The sequence below is a fragment of the Camelus bactrianus genome, chromosome 4 (assembly GCF_048773025.1).
Source record: "Camelus bactrianus isolate YW-2024 breed Bactrian camel chromosome 4, ASM4877302v1, whole genome shotgun sequence".
Lineage (NCBI taxonomy): Eukaryota > Metazoa > Chordata > Mammalia > Artiodactyla > Camelidae > Camelus > Camelus bactrianus.
The window spans coordinates 56,565,795-56,584,273 of record NC_133542.1 but is presented as its reverse complement, the minus strand read 5'-3'; the positions used below and the strand labels follow the sequence as shown (position 1 = coordinate 56,584,273).

General features: G+C 47.8%; 1 protein-coding gene across 3 annotated transcripts in view; it reads left to right on the top strand.

The window, feature by feature from the left end:
- PTPN3 (protein tyrosine phosphatase non-receptor type 3) overlaps positions 1–18,479 on the top strand; it is a 131,211-nt gene that overhangs the window by 22,933 nt on the left and 89,799 nt on the right. Inside the window, exon 1 of one of the 3 annotated variants that reach the window (XM_074361968.1) lies at positions 8,045–8,277. The exons of 1 other annotated variant lie outside the window; for it this stretch is intronic. The gene's annotated coding sequence lies outside the window, so the exon portion shown is untranslated. Of the gene's footprint in view, positions 1–8,044; positions 8,278–8,551; positions 8,837–18,479 lie in introns of those variants that run through there. One more of the 3 variants, XM_074361969.1, reaches the window with a different exon arrangement.

The following is an 18,479-nucleotide window of genomic DNA, read 5'->3' as shown; positions in this document are numbered from 1 at the left end:
AACTGGGTGACTCCCAGGTGTTGAAGACGCAGGGGTGATGTCCTAACTCCTTGAATTGTTGCAGGTAGAAATTGAGAGTGCATAGTGATAGCTAATCAGAGATTAATAATACCTTGTCTGGGACACCACTGATCACATTGCTCCCGTATCCACCTACCTACATATCTATTTGTGTCTCTTTTCTATCTACCTAATGGTCAATTAAGTATCAAGCTCAAGAGCAAAACTCTGGACCTTACATATACTATAACTCTTCTTGCTCACTGCAGAAAAGCAAGCGACTTTTCAGAATGGGCTCATAGTCTTCTGTATACCTTACTTAGAAACTATAGTGTCACAGCCCGAGTAGCATCAGGAAGATCTTAGGCCCCGTTAATGGGATTTTCCAAGAGCCTTTCAAAGGGATAAGTGCGTTAATAACTAAATGGAAGTCAAACTGAGATGACTCTTGGGGTACAGGAGTTAGAGAGCTTATAACCAGTTGGGATAATCCAGGAAGAGGTAGCTTGTGAGATGGATCTTAAAGGATGGGTAGGATTTCAAGAGGCAGAGATGGGCGAATGGGTTGTTTCAGCAGGTTGATGTGGGTGGCCTTCCTCATCCTTCAACAGGAAACAAGGAAAAGGTCTGTGCTTGTGCTTGAGCTGGGATGACCAAGGCTGGGCAACATGGTGGCATCTCTCTCTTCTCTGAGAGAAGCCCGCAGAGATGAAAACTTGGAGACAGAGTAACATTTTCTCATACAATAGCTGGAGAACGTTACCCTGAAGGGGAAGTTTCGGATGAAGAAGAACAGTATCTGTGTAGACTTCGGTGGCCGCCCCATGAAGTCAATCGCCATGCACACCTCAGGCATCTTGGCAGGAAATCATATGACTCTCATCAACCCATACCTCGAATGCAAAGATGACATGCCTTTGGAACTCTGCTGTCTCTGACTGAACACAGATTTCTTTAACGTCACGTGTGACTCACGTCTACATAGGCGTCATTGGACAGTTTGTTTGGGCTGTGATGCAGTAACTGTGTGTACCCTGGAAACAATGAGAAAGACATCCCAGCAGGACACCAGGGCGCAGTTGAGGAAATCCTGTGATGTGTCATCGATGCAACGCTAGAAGGTCAGCAGAGCACAGGGCAGGCGGAACAGCGTCCCCGTTCTTGAAATGTCACCAGGGGGTGGGAGCACAGTTTTCTCCCAGGCCCAGATCAGCTTTCCAGCGTCTCACAGAGATGAAACGGCCAGCCAAGCTGAACAGGTTTCAGATGACCGTCTTTTTGTGGATGCAATTTTCAGTTGAAACCTGGGTCATTGATGTTCTCCATCTTACTTCTCTGGCCTTTTTGTTACCAGTTGTGTCAGGTAAACATCATTCTCGATCTTAGGGTCACTGCAACGATTTTTCCTTCTCTTTTATCTTCATCCAAAGCTTTTTTTTTCTCCTGTTTCATCTCAACTCTTCCAGGAATAAGGGTTCTTGACCTATGACTGTTTCTTTCAAGCAAGCTATAAATTGTCACGCCCTGGTCATAGTTACAGCCTTGACTTGTCAAGTAACCTGTGCTCTGCTTAGTTGGCAAAATTTAGGGGGAGTCAAAAATGTAAGACAAAATAATTTTTTTAAATCATCATTATTATTACACTATTATTTTTTTTCCAGAGAGAACTGGTTTGTTTTGAAATAGGTTATATGTCCCACAGTAGATAATTCAGGAGGTGCACAAAGGTTTATAGCAAAAAGTAAACACCCGTCCCTCCCCTGCCTGACCTGTCTAATTCCTCTTCGGGAGGTAATGACCTTCCTTGTTTCAGTTTTGTGTGTACTCTACATACTTGTGTGTTTATTTTAAGGTCTACTCCTCTTAGCAAACATTACCACCACTATGACTACCACCATCACTGCCTCTCCTCTCCAGTCACGTGGTTAGCTTATTCCTGGCCCCAGGAGAGCAGGGTCACGTGGATGGAGTCAGAGATCCAAGGTCAAGAGCAGGAAGCCTGAGAGCTCTCTATTTGCCTGTAAGGGATGCACTCTATCTCCTCTTTCCCTCTCCTTTCACACCTATATGTGTGTACCTCTTTAAGAAGCTGATACTCTGGTCCTTAGTCCCGTTCATCCAGTATCAGTCTCTTGGTAAAATTTCCCATCCTCTTAGTTCACTACTCAGACCATGTTCTTGGTGTGCATACACTGGAGGCCGCAGGACAGAAGTTATAAAACTTCAGTGTACATAAGATTCTTATAGTTAATTATAAAATGCAGATTCCTGAGTCCCACAATCAGAGATTCAGAAGGTCTGGCCTGAGGCCAAGAGTCTGCTTTTTCACAAAGACTCCTTCTCCCAAGGTGATCTTGATATGTGGGTTCCTGGATCAAACTTTTAAAAATGCTGCCTACAGTATTGTTTCTGACTCTTTTCCCCAGAGTCTTCTATGAAGGAAATCCTGAGTGTTTCCTTTATCATTGCTGATTTTTCATAGCCATGACCTATGTGTGGACTCTCCTACCTCACCTGGGTGTTTTTCTCTCTCTCCTTTGGTTGTCGGGCATATGAACCTTCAAGGTGTGGTTGGGAGACTTAAACCCATTCTCCCTGGATTTTGTAAGCTGACACCACTCCTTTCAGGGCAGGCCACGGCTTAAATATCTCCAGCCACAGTTCACAGTTCAGGACACCGACTTTCACTCTCTGCATTTCTCGTTGTTTCTCTTCCCTTCAGAACCAGATCTCAAAGTCCCTAGACTAACGTTTCCATTTTACATGTAGCAGCAAATCTGTGTGATGGTTGATGGGGCTACTATGGTCCTTTTGGTCCTCTGGCGTATCTACAGCATGTGCACCAGAAGGGTGTTTTTAAAACTCAGGTCTGTGTATCCCTGAGGGTTCACTCAGGTGTTCTTGAAGGTCTGAGAACCCTCTGAAATAATCGTTCAATGTTATTTTTCAGTTTCTATGTTAATATTAAAAATAAATGTGTAATCTGGATCCTAGGCTGCCTCCTTTACAATGGAGGGCTGCTGTATGATTTCGGTTCCCCTATTCAAAGGGACAATCTAGCTTTTGATGTGTTGACAAGTGCATATGGCAACCATTACATTGACTTGGCTTTCGTCTCACTCAGACTGAAAGGCTGAGTCCTTCCTGGGGGTGACAAGGGGAGGGCCCTCAGGTTCTGGCCCCTGGTACCTCTTTGGCTTCATCCCGTGCAGCTTCCTCCTCTTCCCCCACCAGCCTCCGTACTCTAGGTAGGCTCCCTTAAGGGACTTTGTACTGCATACTCCCTCTGCCCAGAAGATTCTTCCCCCAGATACCTGCATGAATAACTCCCTCATCTCCTTCAGGTCTTTGCTTAAATATTTGCTTAAGTGATTAAATTTCTCAATCCTATTTAAAATTGTAACTCCCCACCCACCCCACCTCCATCACTCTCCTTATCACCTTTACCCTTGGTCTGTACACATAAAATAACATTCACTTATTTATCATGTTTGTTGTTTGCTTTCTGGCTTGCCCTAGTAGAATGCACACTCACAGGAGCAGAAATTGGTGTTTATTTTGTTCAGCAATGTCTCCCACGCATTTAGAGCAGTGCCTGACACACAGTAGGTGTTTCATAAATATCTAATGAATGAATGAACAACGATCACCTCCTCTCTGCTCTTGTACTTGTGTTCAATTTGCTCATCAGTTTAACAGACAAAACTCCTCCTTGGGCAGTGATAATTTGCAATGGAAAGACATTCTTCAACAGCTAAAACTTTACACTCAAAAATTTGTGTTTCTCAAAGTGAGATCCATAAGGTTCAAGAATTCTAACAACACAAGCTGAGAGGATAAGGGGGGGAGTCCCAAGTCAGACTAACATGTCTCTGCAGGCTCCTGACTTGATCACTGACTGTTTCTTCCTCTCCCTCCCTCCTGGACACCACTGCACACCTGTGGACAGGCCTCTGTGAAAGGAACCTCTCACATTTTTGTACGGTTCCAGAGTAGCCATTTTCCCTCCCTTTGCCTCATTTTCTTTGGCTTGCCAACTTTCAAGTTTGTTTCATTTCTCCTGATAATAGAAGAAACACACTTACCATAAAAGAAGACTTAGGGAACCATAAAAACATAGAAACAAATTGATGCCCAAAGAATTGAGATTCCCTTGATCTGTAAAAGATACCTTCTGTATTTTGTATCTCTGCTTATGAATGCAATACTCAGACATAGCCATCATTCATATTTTGATGCATTTCTTTCTAGTCCTATTTCTATTAAGTTGGAATACAGGAAGTTGCCGGCGTTCAACCATTGCTGACCTACAAAATGGCAATTTTATATCATAGAACCTCAGCATTCACACAGTTGAAGCCACACCATGCATATAATCTTACATCCTATTCTTTACACTTGTCTTTATAACAGCACCATTTGCCCACATATTTACCGATGCTTGGGCCTTTCCTGAGCTTGCATTAACAGCACAAATAATTGATGAGCATTAGCATCTCAGCTGGGAGCCCTGCCTTGTAAATCACTGAAAACAGTCCACGTGGTGCCCAGACTTCCTGAGCCTTCATATGAATGACAATCAGTGATTCTTCCAGGAAATTCTTTCTATAAATGCCCCCAGCCAACTGCCTATGTGCAGTACTTGGCACCATATTTTCTGCCTAAATGGCAGCTTCTGGGAATGCTGCTAATAACTATATCCAGTTGTTCACCTCCTTCCTCTTAACTTGTTTGAATCTGGTCCTTATCAGTGATGCTTATTGGGTTTGTGGCATATCTTCCTCTCCAACAAAATGACCCTCTTTGGCCTTTCGTGTTCCTTGTTGTTTGCTGAATGGTTTCTGGGCCAGGCACAGTCTACTTACCAGCACAATTAAAAGAGAGAGCGGGCTCTTCTTAGCTTAGCAGCAATAGGAGGGCCGCTTTCAGGGCCCTGGCTTTCTATAGGCAAACGTCATCAGGCTATTAGGTCTAGGTCTTACTTTTTCATCACAGCACAGTCCTGAGGAGCCCACGGACCATGTGGTTCCATTTGGCTGGGATTCTGCCTCCAAATTGATTGCCCAAGAACAGTAACCCATTATATGAGGCTTGGTATAGCCCCGTTTTTGACTGGGCCTCTACTTGCTCTAGATCTGGCTAGGTTCAAGCATATAGACTAAGAAGATTATGTGTCCATCCAAAGGCCCTATTTGCAGAAGGTTTGGGAGCTTATGATATAAGATCAACTGTCAGTGCCGATAATAACATCACGCCACTCCTGGTGCAACAGCTTAAAAGGAGGGACTTCAATATTTTGGCCCCAAGAATAAAACAGTAACAGGAGACCCGAACATTTAAAGGTAATCTGTAGCCTATAAACACATCAAAGGGCAGAGAAAATAAGGCAAAAGACACAAAATGAAATGATATGTAGTTCTTCTTGTGATCAATGTGGTAAGCTACCCACAGAGAGGCACCATTATAAAATCTAAAACCCTGGCTTCTAAGTCAATCCAAGTTGCATTCAAATTCTGACCCTGTCTCTTACTAGTTGTGAAAGGCTGCTGGATTGTTTCCTTTCCTGTAGAACTGAGCTAAAAACTTCCACTTTACAGCGTGACTGTACAGAGTATGTGTAAAATATGGGATTATTGTTGTTATGATTGTTACTAGACACACAAAACTTCGAGAATTTTTGATTTTATCTTTTAAATGTTTATCATGGCAAACACAACACCGTGACAATAAACTTAAAAAGAAAAATCAACCTCACTACCCCAAATCAGACTATTTACATTTCCCCATGTTTCCATTCAACAGGGTATTTGTGTTTTCAGCTTTTTTTCACTTAACATTGCACTGTAAGTTTCCTCCTGTTGCAACATGGTCGAGTTTAGTGTAAAATCGTTATTATTTCAACAAATATACCATAACCTAATTAATCATCCCTCTATTTGTGAGCATTTATTTGGGGAAGATTCCTTTTGTTTTTGTTTCCGTTATGGTGATTTGAAATGCACTATTTTTAAAAAGATTCAGGTCTTTCCCTTAGGTGTATGGATATTTTTTAGCTCGAATTTGAGAACATTGTTTAAGCTAATGACTGTTGACTGTGAGGAAAGGAAAGGTAGCTTCAGCCTAGTTTCTAGGGGAAGGCAAATTGGGACAACTCCAGGAACTCATGTTTACTAACCTCGGTTTCCTCATCTAAGCACTTGACAAACTGGTATGAGGATGACAGATAGCTGAGGTAAACACTCAAGAAATGGAGCTTTAAAGTGGACTAAACATGCTCATGTCCTTGGTTTCATTCTTCCTCACACACTGTCCAAACGGAAGTGGTAGGTATTCGTATTATTTGAGGCACAGAGTGGGTGAGGTGCTTACCCGAGAACACACAGCCGCTGGGAGAGGACGGAGAATGCCTTTCGCGGATTCTGAATTCCAGCTTTCCCTCTGGGCTTTGAGGAAAAATGCCCCTAGACCTCACCCTACTTAGAGGCGGGAACCCAGAACGGCTGAGGGTCCGGCGGGCTCTGCGTGGGGGGCGTCGCCCGCCCTGCCAGGAGGCCCCTCCTCCCGGGCGCTCGGGCTCCCGCCCGGCTCTGAGCATGCCCAGTGCGCTCCCCGCCGTCCCAGCGGTGCTGGGCGGGCGCCGTCGTTCCAGGTTTTGCTTGCGACCCGCGGTCGGGCGCGGGGCGGGGCTCGGGGCGGGGCGCGGGGCGTGTCCTGTTCCTGGGATTCCCTGGCTGGATTGAAATTCCCCCCACGCGGCGCTCCGGCTGCGACCTTTACCGGGGTGCTACCCAGAGAAGTGCAACTTGGGAACCAGAATCGAAGTCTGGCACCACGTGTTGCCGGCTGCCGCCGAATGACCCCGGGCCGACTAGGCCCCTGGACCACCGGTCAGGACTGGATGGTTCCAGTGACTATTCCAACCCTTCATTCACATATGCATTAAATAAATAGTTTTTGAGCACCTACTGTGTGCCAGGTGTTGTTGTAGGGGCTGGGACACTGTAGTGAAGACAGGCAGGGCTACAGCCCCAAAGCTGAAATTCCAGAGGTGAATACACAATAAGAAGTAAGCAAATCAGGGAAAAGGCAGTTGCCGACCTCCTGCTGCCACTCAGCCCTGCGTGGTATTTTATTGCCTAAGCAGTCCTTCGCCTTAGCCTCTGCACTGCACTATCTGATCCCTCTGCCAGGAATGCTATTCCCAATTTATCTGCGTGGCTGAAACGTCACCTCCTTAAGGGCTCGATCTGACCACTTCATTGAAGATTGCACTCGCTCCACCCCAACGAGACCCCAAGTCTCCTTACCCTCGTTCTTTTCCCCTCCTAAAACTTACACCTTCTACTATGTAGTTTGCTTACACACATGTTTATTGTCTATCACCTGCCTCTCTTCCACCAAACTCCAGCAGGGGACAGGATTTTTGTCTGTTCACCACACGTGAAGAATCAGAGTAGATGATCAATAATTATTTGTTGGATGAATTAATGGATAGTGATAAATGTGAAGAAAATAAAGTGAGGACATGGAGAGTGTCTAGGAGCAGGGGGCTAAGTTAAAAGGTGGTCAGCGAAGGCCTCTGCAAGGAGGACGTAAAGTACAGTGAGAAGTTTCGAGCCACGTGAAAAGCTGGGCAAAGACGTCCCACACAGGAGAGGACAGGTATGTGCAAACGTCCTGTGACTAAACAAGTTCTGAGTGTTTGGTGGACAGAAAGGTGCTCATGGGGCTGCAGGAAAGCAAGAGAACAGATCAGGTAAGGGACCCATAAGCCTTGGGAAGAGGTTTAAGCCTGAAAGCTTACTAGTGGAACGAGGAGAGCACTGCATTGGGAGTCAGCAGGACCCAAGCTGGGCAGGACTCCTCCTCATTTCAAAGATTTGTTGAGCGCCGGCTGCTTGACATTCCTAGGCATAAAGTCACTGGGGCGGTTGGACCCACAATAGGTGCCCAATAAATGCTTGTGGAACGAATGCCTTCGTGCATGCGCGAGGGGACACCGGGCCGCACGGAACTCTGCAGGAAAGCCCCGGTGGCCTTGGAAGACGCGTCCGAACGCGCTGGACCCGGGTGGGGGGCGGGGGCGGCCCGCGGGAGAGCCCGGGCTCCCGCCCCCCGCCCGGCGCGCGGGCCCGTCGCGGCCAGCCGGGCCGGCGGGAGCCGCCCGCGGGAGGCACTGGGCATGCTCAGACGGCAGCCAGGTCGCGCCGCGAGCGAGCTTCCGCGCCGCCCGCACGCGCGACCTACCTGGGCGCCCCGCGCCCCCGGATGCTGCAGGTACTGGCCGGCGCGACCCCCGCGGGCCGGGGGCAGGGCGCGGGGCAATCCGGGGCCCGGGTCGCGATCGGCGCCGCCCCGCCCCCACCCGTCCCCAGCCGCGCGGCGAATGCGCGGGCGGGCTGGCGGACGCGGCGGCCCCGGGTCCCGGCGACTCGTCGGGGCGGGGAGGGGGCGCCCCGGCCGCGCTCACCTGGCGGGGCCGGGGCGGGAGGGAGCCGGCCAGGCCGGGTGGGGCTCTGTCTGGGGCGGGCGAACGGCCGGGACGCGGCGGCGGCGGCGGGGCGTGGGCGTGCGCTCCGACCCGGCAGGGACGGACGCGACCCGCGGAGTCCGAGCGGCCGGCGATCTGGGAAGGCCCAGCGCCACCGCGACCCCAGCCCCGGGCGCAGAGTGGGCACACAGCCCGCGGGGAGCCAGCCAAGCTCGGCGGCCAGATCTCGGCTCCCAGGGCGAATCCGCCTCTCGGCTTTCAAAGATGGCATTTCCTGGGCCTGGCACGAACTCCAGCGCCAATAAATCCTCGCTGTTCCGCGGGTGATTTGGAGTGATTTATCAGGTACCTGCGGTGAAACAGCTGCAGTGGGGGAGTGTATGTGAGAGCGCCCAGTCCCCCGGAAATTCCCATTTTCAGCAACCTGAACTTACGAGAAGTTGCGGTTGCCTTAAAAATTCATGGGAAGTTGAGACAACTTGACACCTGGGTTTTCCGAGGTGGTGGAAAAAGCTTGTGACTTGGAAACCGGAGACCTCCGTTCAGGTTGGACTCCCCCTTGGTCAGCTGGTGACCTTGGGCGAGTTATCTAACCTCTCTGATCCTTGGTTTCCTCCCCTGCAAACAGCCGGTAGTAATGCCCACCTCACTGGGTTGTTGGGTGGATTAAGTGGGATAAATTATGTGGAGGTGTTTGGCACCGTGCCCAGCACAAAGCAAGCGAGCAGTTGGCGTGATGTGAATTTAATTCGTTTAGAGACCCTCGTGGCTCCCATTTCACCAGGAAATTAGAATTAGGAAAGCATCTTCAGGGCCTGGTGGCAGAGTGACAGACCCTGTCTTTATGCCCAGGAGAACTTCTACTGAAATCTTTGGAAAAACAATTTAGCTGAATTGTAATTGGAGAGCATCTTCTTTAGAAGCAGTTTTATACATTCAGAAACTCCAGAAGTTGGCAGTTCAGCTTTACTTCCAAAAGAGCTGTTTTGCAAGATGATCCATCTTGCAAATGTTTAAGCAGATGATGCTTGAGAGTAAAGCCTGGTTAGGAAGATTTCTGTTCTAAAAAGCTCCCAAACCCAACTTTCAGTGATTATTTAGATGAGGGTTTTTTAACTTTGGCACTGTTAACATTTGGGATTTAATAATTTTGTTGTGGGGCCTGTTCTATGTGTTGTAGGATGTTTAGCAGCATTTTTGGTCTCTACCCAGTAGATTCCAGTAGCAATCCCTCTCCCTCAGTTGTGCCAACCAAAAATGCTTCCAGACATGCCCAAATGTCCCCTCTGCCCCTGGGGGGGGGGAGCAAATTTTCCCTTGCTGTCCCTTTAGAGCCACCAATTCAGAACCACCCTGCTTTCTGTCATTAGCCTGAGTTGTTTGAGAATTTCATCTTATGTTTTTACTGTGATAAACAACCTTTGTATAGCCTTGTAGAACTGCACAATGTGCATCCACATGCGTCGACTCTGGTGTTATTCCCGTTTTACAGATGAGAAAATTGAGGCTTTGAGCAGCCAATTACATGGGATGTGGTATAGCTGGGCTGTAACTCAGGTCTTCTGGTTCCACAGGCAGGTCTGTTTCTTCTGCATCAGGCTGCTTATTGTACGGAGACTTCCAAATAGATGGCCTTCCTGATGATTAAATCAAGATGTAAAGTAGATTGGGAGCTGGAAACCTTTCTGACTAGTTGAAAATTAACAACAGTAAGCTATTATCTGACAGAGAGTAGGTCATTCTAGTTAAATATTCTAGTTTATAGTGAGCTCCCATAAATCCCACATGCAGTTAATGGAATACCAATTTGCAGAGAATTAGAGTAGAATAAAACATGCCTAATACTCTGTATTGATCCTGTGTTTTCTCTGGTGATTTGCCATCTCCTAAAACCAACTCATGTATGCAAATTAGACATTAGCTGGAATGTAAAAGTTCAAGTTACTAAAGGCATCTCAGAGTGGCTGGAGTGGCTGAGGCATTCTATTCAGCAAGCATTTATTGAGCCGCTTCTATAGGCAGATGCAGTGCTGGGCGGGGATGTGGAGTGGGCCAGTGGACTCCACTGAGCCCCGGGATGCCTGGGGAACTTCTCTGCCAAGAGAGGGCAGGCACTCAGGGACAGCTGAGGGTGGGAGAAAGAACCTCAGTTAACACAGAGTCATATTCAGTATCCCACACTGCTTCACCGTCCTTTCCCTGAGCCCTCCTTTCCACATTTTATCATAGAGAAGTAATTCTGGTTGCTTTTAACATTCCCATTCAAGTGTCAGGAACCTGGTCAGAGACGAATCTTATCCCTGAAAGAAGCTGGGGTTCCAAGCTGGTAATTGGTCTCAGGGGATTGAGACCGACTCCTTGATCGTTTACTGAACTGGGAGGTCCCATGTGTATTGTTTAATTTCAGGGTGGTCCCTCTCCCCTCTTGCAGATGAGGATGCTGAGCTAGCAAAGGTGGTGTGGGACCAGGAGCAAGAGGGACACACTGGGACCTTCTGAACCTCAGGTCCAAGCACACAAGGGATTCTGTTTTCTAAAATGGACATAACCTACTAGAGGGGCTTGGTTTTGGGGATTGAAGGGAACAGGAAAACATGGACCCTACGTCCATCCCCAGGGTTTGTGGCATGCTGGGAGGGGACCGGCCTTCTGTGGTCCTTCCCTCTCTCTCTAGGGGAGTACCTATTGACCATAAAAAAATTCCGTGCTCCCCTTCCTTCCATCAGACAACGGTCCTGGAAAGCAGGGCCATCCCTCTTCATCTCTTCTCAGGGGCTGAAGGCAATCCCCTGGCCTTGACGGGCTGGGCAGGCGGGGCAGCCAGCTGGTGTAGCTTCCCAAGCCTAGGCTCTTCTTACCAGCTCTAATAGAGACAAGACCAGACCTGGCCAGTGTCCACTCTGCACTGGGTCTGGGTCCCAGCAACTGCAGACTCTGATCTCACAGGTGTCTCCTTTCATCTACCTGAGGACGAACTAAAGGGAGTGCTTGGTAGGTCCCTGGCTGAAATCTGATCAGGTTCTGGGTTCCAAGACCCCGAGATCTTGCATCTACATAGCTTCTGGTTATGTATCCACCTGTAATAGCCTTCCGCCTCCAGGGGAAGACCAGCTGTGAGCACAAATTTAACAACAAATTCAGACCTTTATTGAGCCTATCCTGTGTGTCAGGCCCTTGGGTTATAGAGATGAAAGCTGAGCCCCTGTCTTGGAAGGATTCATGGCAGAGTTGTGAAGACTGACGTTGTGTGTGTGTGTGTGTGTGTGTGTGTGTGTGGGTATGCACCTGGGTGTGCTTGTGCCAAATATCTATCTATCTGCTTTAAAGGAGGGTACAGAATTTGAAAAAGAATATATGTGTGTGTGTGTGTGTGTGTGTGTGTAACTGAATCACTTTGCTGTACACTCAAAACTAACACAACATTGTAAATCAACTCTACTTCAATTTAAAAAGAAAAGGATATAAATCTAGTTGCAAGAGAGACCAGGGGAGGCAGCCATTCATTCTGATGGACATTCGGGACCACCATAGGGAGTAGTTGGCATTTGACTTCAGCCTTTAAAGTAGGAAAAGATGCTAGTCAGGGGACAGACAGAACAGCCGATGCAAAGACTCAGAGGCATAAAGAGACCTCTTGTATTTCAGGAGTGGTGACTCTTCCCAGGTCCAGCCTCTTGACCTTACTAATGCAGGACCCACCCCCTATAGTTAGTGTACCCCCCCATCTGTGAACAGGGATCTGGCCTCACTCTCCCCAGGAGTAAATGCCCATTCTCCTTGTTTCCCCTGCATAGGAGCGATGCCTCTGGGCTGTCTCAGGCATGAGCACCGTCTGCCAGGGATACCTCTGGTTTTAGTTATTAAACACTGATGTGGTACTTAGTGGCTGTCAGGCACTGTTCTGAGTGCTGTCCAAACATTAACTCACTCAGTCTTCGTAGCAACCCTTGGGCCATGCTGCCTCCCTGGGTACGTGTCCCTGGGTAGGCAGGTGGGGGCAGAACTCATCTCCCCAGTCTGTGTCCCTCTCTGGATAATGCTCTGATCATGGTACAGCTTCTCCTGGCTGCGGTTCACATGGATGTGCCGGGAAGCAGCCGAGTCTGAGAGTGGTGATGGAGTGCTGACTGCCCCGGATTTTTCTCCCTGACCCTGCTTCCTTTAGGGGGCCAGCAGGGCTCCACTGACTATATTTTCTGAACCAAAGATTGGGATCTGTCATCTCAGAAAGAATGTTTGTGCTGCGTCTTTGTGCAAGAGGAGGCCTGGGAGGTGTTGTTTGGATACCGAGAGAGTGGAATTTTTGAGACATTTCGATGGTTTATGTGGAAAGTTAGGACAGAGGATTTGAAATTGGGATAGTCCTGGAAAATTCAGGTCCCATGATTTACTGTCAGGATACACAAGTTTTTAGTAAATATTTAAGCAATGTGTAGTTTGAAGTGAATTTTCCATACTGAGGCTATTGGAGCCTCCAAAGGGAATAAATTGTACCTTCTAGCTCCAGCATCTTGCTAATATTTACCAGCCCCAGTTTACAGATGGGATGAGAAAACTGAGGCTTGGAGAGATTAAGTGACTACAAAAAGGGCACATTGCTCTACATGGACAGCCAAGATTTGAACTCAAGTCTGTTCCTAGACAAATATTTGACTGTAAAATGAGGATAATAATAGAACCTGTTTCCGTTAAATTGACCATTTGAAAGGAACTAATGACTGAAAACCCCCTAAGGCAGTACTTGGCATGGAAAAGGGTCCCCTCCCCTTTGTGGTCGGGCCCTTGACCCGCAGACGGGCGCTCTGTTTAGCAGTCGATGCTAAGAGTGCTGTCTCCAGTGATGGCCTGCTCCCAGGGCAGCGCTCCAGGTCCTAGCTCACAGGGCTAAAGGGATATTCCAAGGGGCAGGAGCCAGGCCCAGAAAGGGGCCAGGGCCAGCTGGATGCCGTGTTGATGAAAGGCACTGGTCTGACTTGGAGAGAAGGGTGCGAAGACCCGGCCCTGGGCCCTGCTTCCCTCAGGTGAGTCAGCCTCAGTCTAGACTGGAGGGTCCTGGTGAGAGAGGCAGCCAGCAGCTGTCAAACGTCCCTGGACCCGAACCCCTGGTGGGCCCAGAGTGAGGAAGATGACAGCCTGAGCTCAGGCCTTGCCCACTTTGCCCCCCTCCCGCCGTCCCCGCCCCCTGTCTGGTTATCCAGTTCATCCATGGTTGTTGTAGAGAATGAAGGTGTCAGAGAGCAGAAGAAAAATCATTCACGATGTTCTTCACGGAGGCAGCCCGCATCAGTACCACTGCTACGGCGGACCCTACGTGCTTCTCCTGTGCCAGCCTGTTCTCTGCTGCGGCCAAGCGGGTCTTTCCAAACCGCCCCCTATGGCTCTTAGAATAGAAGACAGAACTTATGTTGGCCACCCCACCGCAGGCCCCTGTGTGTCTGCTTTGGTCCCCGTGCTTTCACTGCTCTCACCTCACTTGCCACAGAGCCAGTGAGAGCCTGCAACCTTCGTGTGTCTCCTCCCCCGCCAAATTGGCTCATGCTTTGGGCCTTGGCTCCACGATTGCAGATGCTCCCCCCCCCCCCCCCCGCCGCCTTACTGATGTGGGTAAAACTGCCGGCTCTAAACGCTCATACCACCAGAGCTCTCTCCTTTTACGGCGCTTTTCACAGTTGCAATTTTGTGCTTAATGAGTGTAATTGTTTGTATTAGTACCTGTCTCCCCAGCTGCACTATGAGCTCTGTGAAATCAGGGTCTTTCTTTCTTTAAACACACACACACACACGCACACGCACTTTTTTTGAGACATTTTTTTCCTTGTGACTTTTTATTTTGACCTAATTCAGACTTACAGAAAAGTTCTAAGACTAGAACAAAGAACTCCCATATACCCTTAACCCAGATTCCTCAAATGTTACCATCTTAACACATTATTTTATTATTCTCTCTCTCTCTATTTTTTCCTGAACCATTTGAAGAACGTTTATAGACTCTTCCTTTCCCCCTGAAATACTTCTGTGTATTTCCTAAAACCAATGACATTCTCCTGTGTAACTACGGTACACTTTTTAAAATCAAGGACTCAGTGTTGATACAATACTGTTATCTAATCTACAGCCCTGCGGACTTTGCCAGTTGTCTCAATGGTGTCCTTTGTAGCCAGGAAAACCCCAGACCTTGCGCTGCATGTAGTTGTCATGTCTCTTTAGTCTCCTTCAGTTAGAGCAGTTCCTCAGCCTTTCTCTGTCCTTTACGACCTTGACATTTTTGGAGGGTACAGGCCAGTTATTTGGTAGAATGGTCCTCAATTTGAGTCTGTTTTAACTCACCATTGTGTCTTCAGTGCACTGAAACATCAAACGCACTCCGTTAACATCTGCTGAGTAAAGATGGAAGGAGGTGGGAGGGAAGAGTCAGCAGGTTGTCTAGTTTCCCCCTCTCCCACTGCTTTCCTCACTGAAGGGTGCTGTTGTTTAGTTGTTACCATACTGTGCATAGGTTTGAACCTTGCTACTTTTATTTTTATGCATTTTTTAGTTGAAGTGTAGTTGATGTATAATGTTATGTCAGTTTCAGGTGAACAACATAGTGATTTGACATTTGCATACACTGTGGAATGATCACCTCAATAAGTCTAGTAACCACCTGTCCCCTTACAGAGTTATTACAAGTAGTATGGACTGTATTCCTAAAGCTGTGTATTACATCCTCGTGGCTTATTTATTTTATAAGTGGAAGTTTGTACCTCTCAATTACTTTACCTGTTTTGCCCAAGCCTCCCACCCCACTCTCCTCCTGCAACCACCTGTTTGTCCTCTGTATCTATGAGTCTGTTTCTATTTTGTTTCATTTGTTCATTTGTTTTGTTTTTTAGATTCCACATATAAGGGAAGTCAAGGTAGTTGTCCTTTGTCTGACTTATCTCACTAAGCATAATACCCTCTAGATCCATCCATGTGGCTGCAAATGGCAAGGTTTTGTTCTTTTTATGGCTGAGTAATATTCCATTGTGTGTCTATATACACACACATACACAGATATACCACATCTTTATTCATTCATCTATCCTGCTATTTTTTACAACACAGCTTTCCCCATAAAAGAGAGTCTTCTTCTGGGGATAGTGAGCCCGCTGTCTCTGCAGGTGTACAAGCAGTTGCTGGGTGATGGTTTGTGGCTTGGCAGGGATGCTAGAGAGGAGAATGGAACATTTGAGGAAGGCAGGATGCAGCCTGAGTGTCCGTGCCAGCACTGAGCAGCAGCCTTCTCCAACAGTGGCTCTGACTTCACAGGCCTAGGAGCCCAAGAATAAGATAACTAAAGTGTGTCATCCAAACCAGAACATTTTGAGAATAAATGAGGGAGGATATTAATAATTGCATCTAATCAAGTAGCCTCAACTGGGGCTACCCTAGACACATCAGGATGTGTGGTCACTCTACCTAAATGTGACTTTGAGGTTGGAAATCAGTGCCAAGGGATCAGCTTAGGAAACCCTCTAGCACTAGGACTTTTCTACCTGAACAAAGACGAATTAATCTCCCTGGCATTGCCTGCCAGGCCCGTGTTCTGGCTTTGGCCCCCTCTGTGATTGCACCTTCTTTGGCGTGCCCCTCCCAGCCCTGCTCCTGCTCCACCAGCCTTGTTTCAGCCCTCCCCTCCCCTGCTGCTTCCTGCCACGGGGACTTCGAGAACCTGGAACATCACTTACTTACCCAGGCTGGATGGAGGAGCAGGGATGGGGTCTGTGATGGATGCACAGGGGGAAGTGCAAGCCAGCTGTGCTTCCTACTGACCCAATTCTAATGGAATCTAAGAGCCAGGGTGTGGAAGTGAGGTGGGGCAGGAGACCAGAGTTTCCCTAGATCTTATCTTCTCCAACCCCTCCCCCGCAGGGCTGACACTTGCACCTGTCTTTTCTTTGCAAACACCCAGGTCCCTCTCCCAGCCCTAGTTCTGAGATCAGAACCAAGTCGCTGGCCTTTGGCAGAGGCAGGGAAGCAGCTGGCACTGGGGACCCAGAAGCAAGAGGATGGGCATTGAATGACTAAAAGGTGCAGACAAGGACTTGGATACAGAGAGACGAGGCAGGAAACCAGCATCTAGGGATTCCGGTAACAAGGCCAATACGGGGCCATTTATCAGGAAGCCTCAATATGCAGTACTGAGTGCCCAGACACTCGGTCACAAGGGGCAGGCCCTGCGATCAGATTAATTCAGTTCCTTAACTCACCTTCTGCCTGGCAAAAAAACACAAACCCTGCCTTCTTGGATTAAAAAATATAGGCCTACCTCATTGTGTTATGCTTTGCAGATATGATGTTTTATTACAAATTGAAGGTTTGTGGCAACCTTGCGTCAAGCAAGTCTCTCGGTGCCGTTTTTCCAGCAGCATTTGCTCACTTTGTGTTTCTACGTCACCCTTCGGCAATTCTCGCAATATTTCAAAGACTCCACCAGTAAGAGATTATGAGTCACTGAAGGCTCAAACGATGATCAGCATGTTTTAGCAATAAAGTATTTTAACTTAAGGTACGTATATTGTTTTTTAAAGACATAATGCTATTCTACAGTTAGTAGACTACAGTATAGTGTAAACATGACTTTTATATGCACTGGGAAACCAAAAAATTTATGTGACTTACTTTATTGCAACGTCTGCTTTATTGCAGTGTTCTGGAATGGAACCCACAGTATGTCCAAGGTCGACTTATATTGTAGGGTGAAAAGAGATTTGGGGGGGAGGCATCCCAGTCATGTGGACTTCAAGAACACGGTCCAGTGCAGTATGGTGTTTTTGTAACTCTAGGCATTGGTGGCTGTAATGGTAAAGCCAGTTAGTGAAGGAGTTTATAGTTGTTAGAATGCAGGATACTAGCACTTGACTGAACTTTGGAAAGTTTTCTAGTTAACTATAATATTATGTTTACTGGTCAAAAACGTCTCCCACTCGCCCCCTCCCCTGGCACAGCTGTGTAAAAGCATTGAGTATGAGGTCATCTTTTGCAGGACAGAGAGGATCACACAGTGTCTGTGGAAGGGACCTCGGAAGAACCTTTTCCAGCTCCCTGTCTTTACAGATGGGGAAACGGAGGCATGTCCGGGGCACACATATAGTCACAGAGGAGGGACTGGTACCCACATCATAGTTTCCAGCCTCCCAGATCTTGTGTGTGTTTTTTAGGTGTCATCTAAGGAAGTTTATTAAATGGACTGTATATTTCTGTAATTTTGTTAACACCCTTTGGCATTTCTCTTACTATAGAAATAAGCTGAGTTGGCATTGAAGCAATTATGCATTTCTTGCACTTTTATGTAGAAGTTGCTAGACTAATTTTTTTTTTTCATTTTCATGCAAAGAAGATGATATATACCTTCTGTTGAATTTCTATATTCCATACTAGTGTTTCTCAAACTTTAGCACATCAGAATCACCTCTTAAAACACAGGCTTCTGGGTCCTACTCCCGAGTTTCTGATTCAGTGAGTCTGAATCAGACTCTCAGGTGGGGCCTCAGAATTTGCATTTCTGATAAGCTCCTTGGTGATGCTGCTTGTCCAGAGACCAGGGACCATCCTTTGAGGACCTCTGCCCCAGGCCTAGTGATCGTTTCAGACAGTGTGCTCTGTGCCTTATGGTCAGCTGGGCTCTCCCTCCTGCCGGCAACCAGCCTTCCATCCTCCCCTGTTGCTCCCACACCAGCCAGCCTGACTTTTCCACTCTCCGTGGGTCTCTGTTGCCCTCCCCTCTCCAGATGACCCCACCACCGTGGCCCTGGGATGCTCAGGGCCATCTGGAGGGAGCCTCCTCACCTTTCCCCTCCCTCCTTCATTTTCTGGCTCTCTCCTCTTCCTTCCTTTCTTCCAGTTTGAGAAAAGGAGTGTCTCTGGCCCAGGCTTACCTCTCCACTTACAGTTGAAGACTGTTGTCCCATCACCTGGGGGAAAAAAGCCTCCAAGCCTGGCCTCACCGTTATGTCAGCACCCTGTT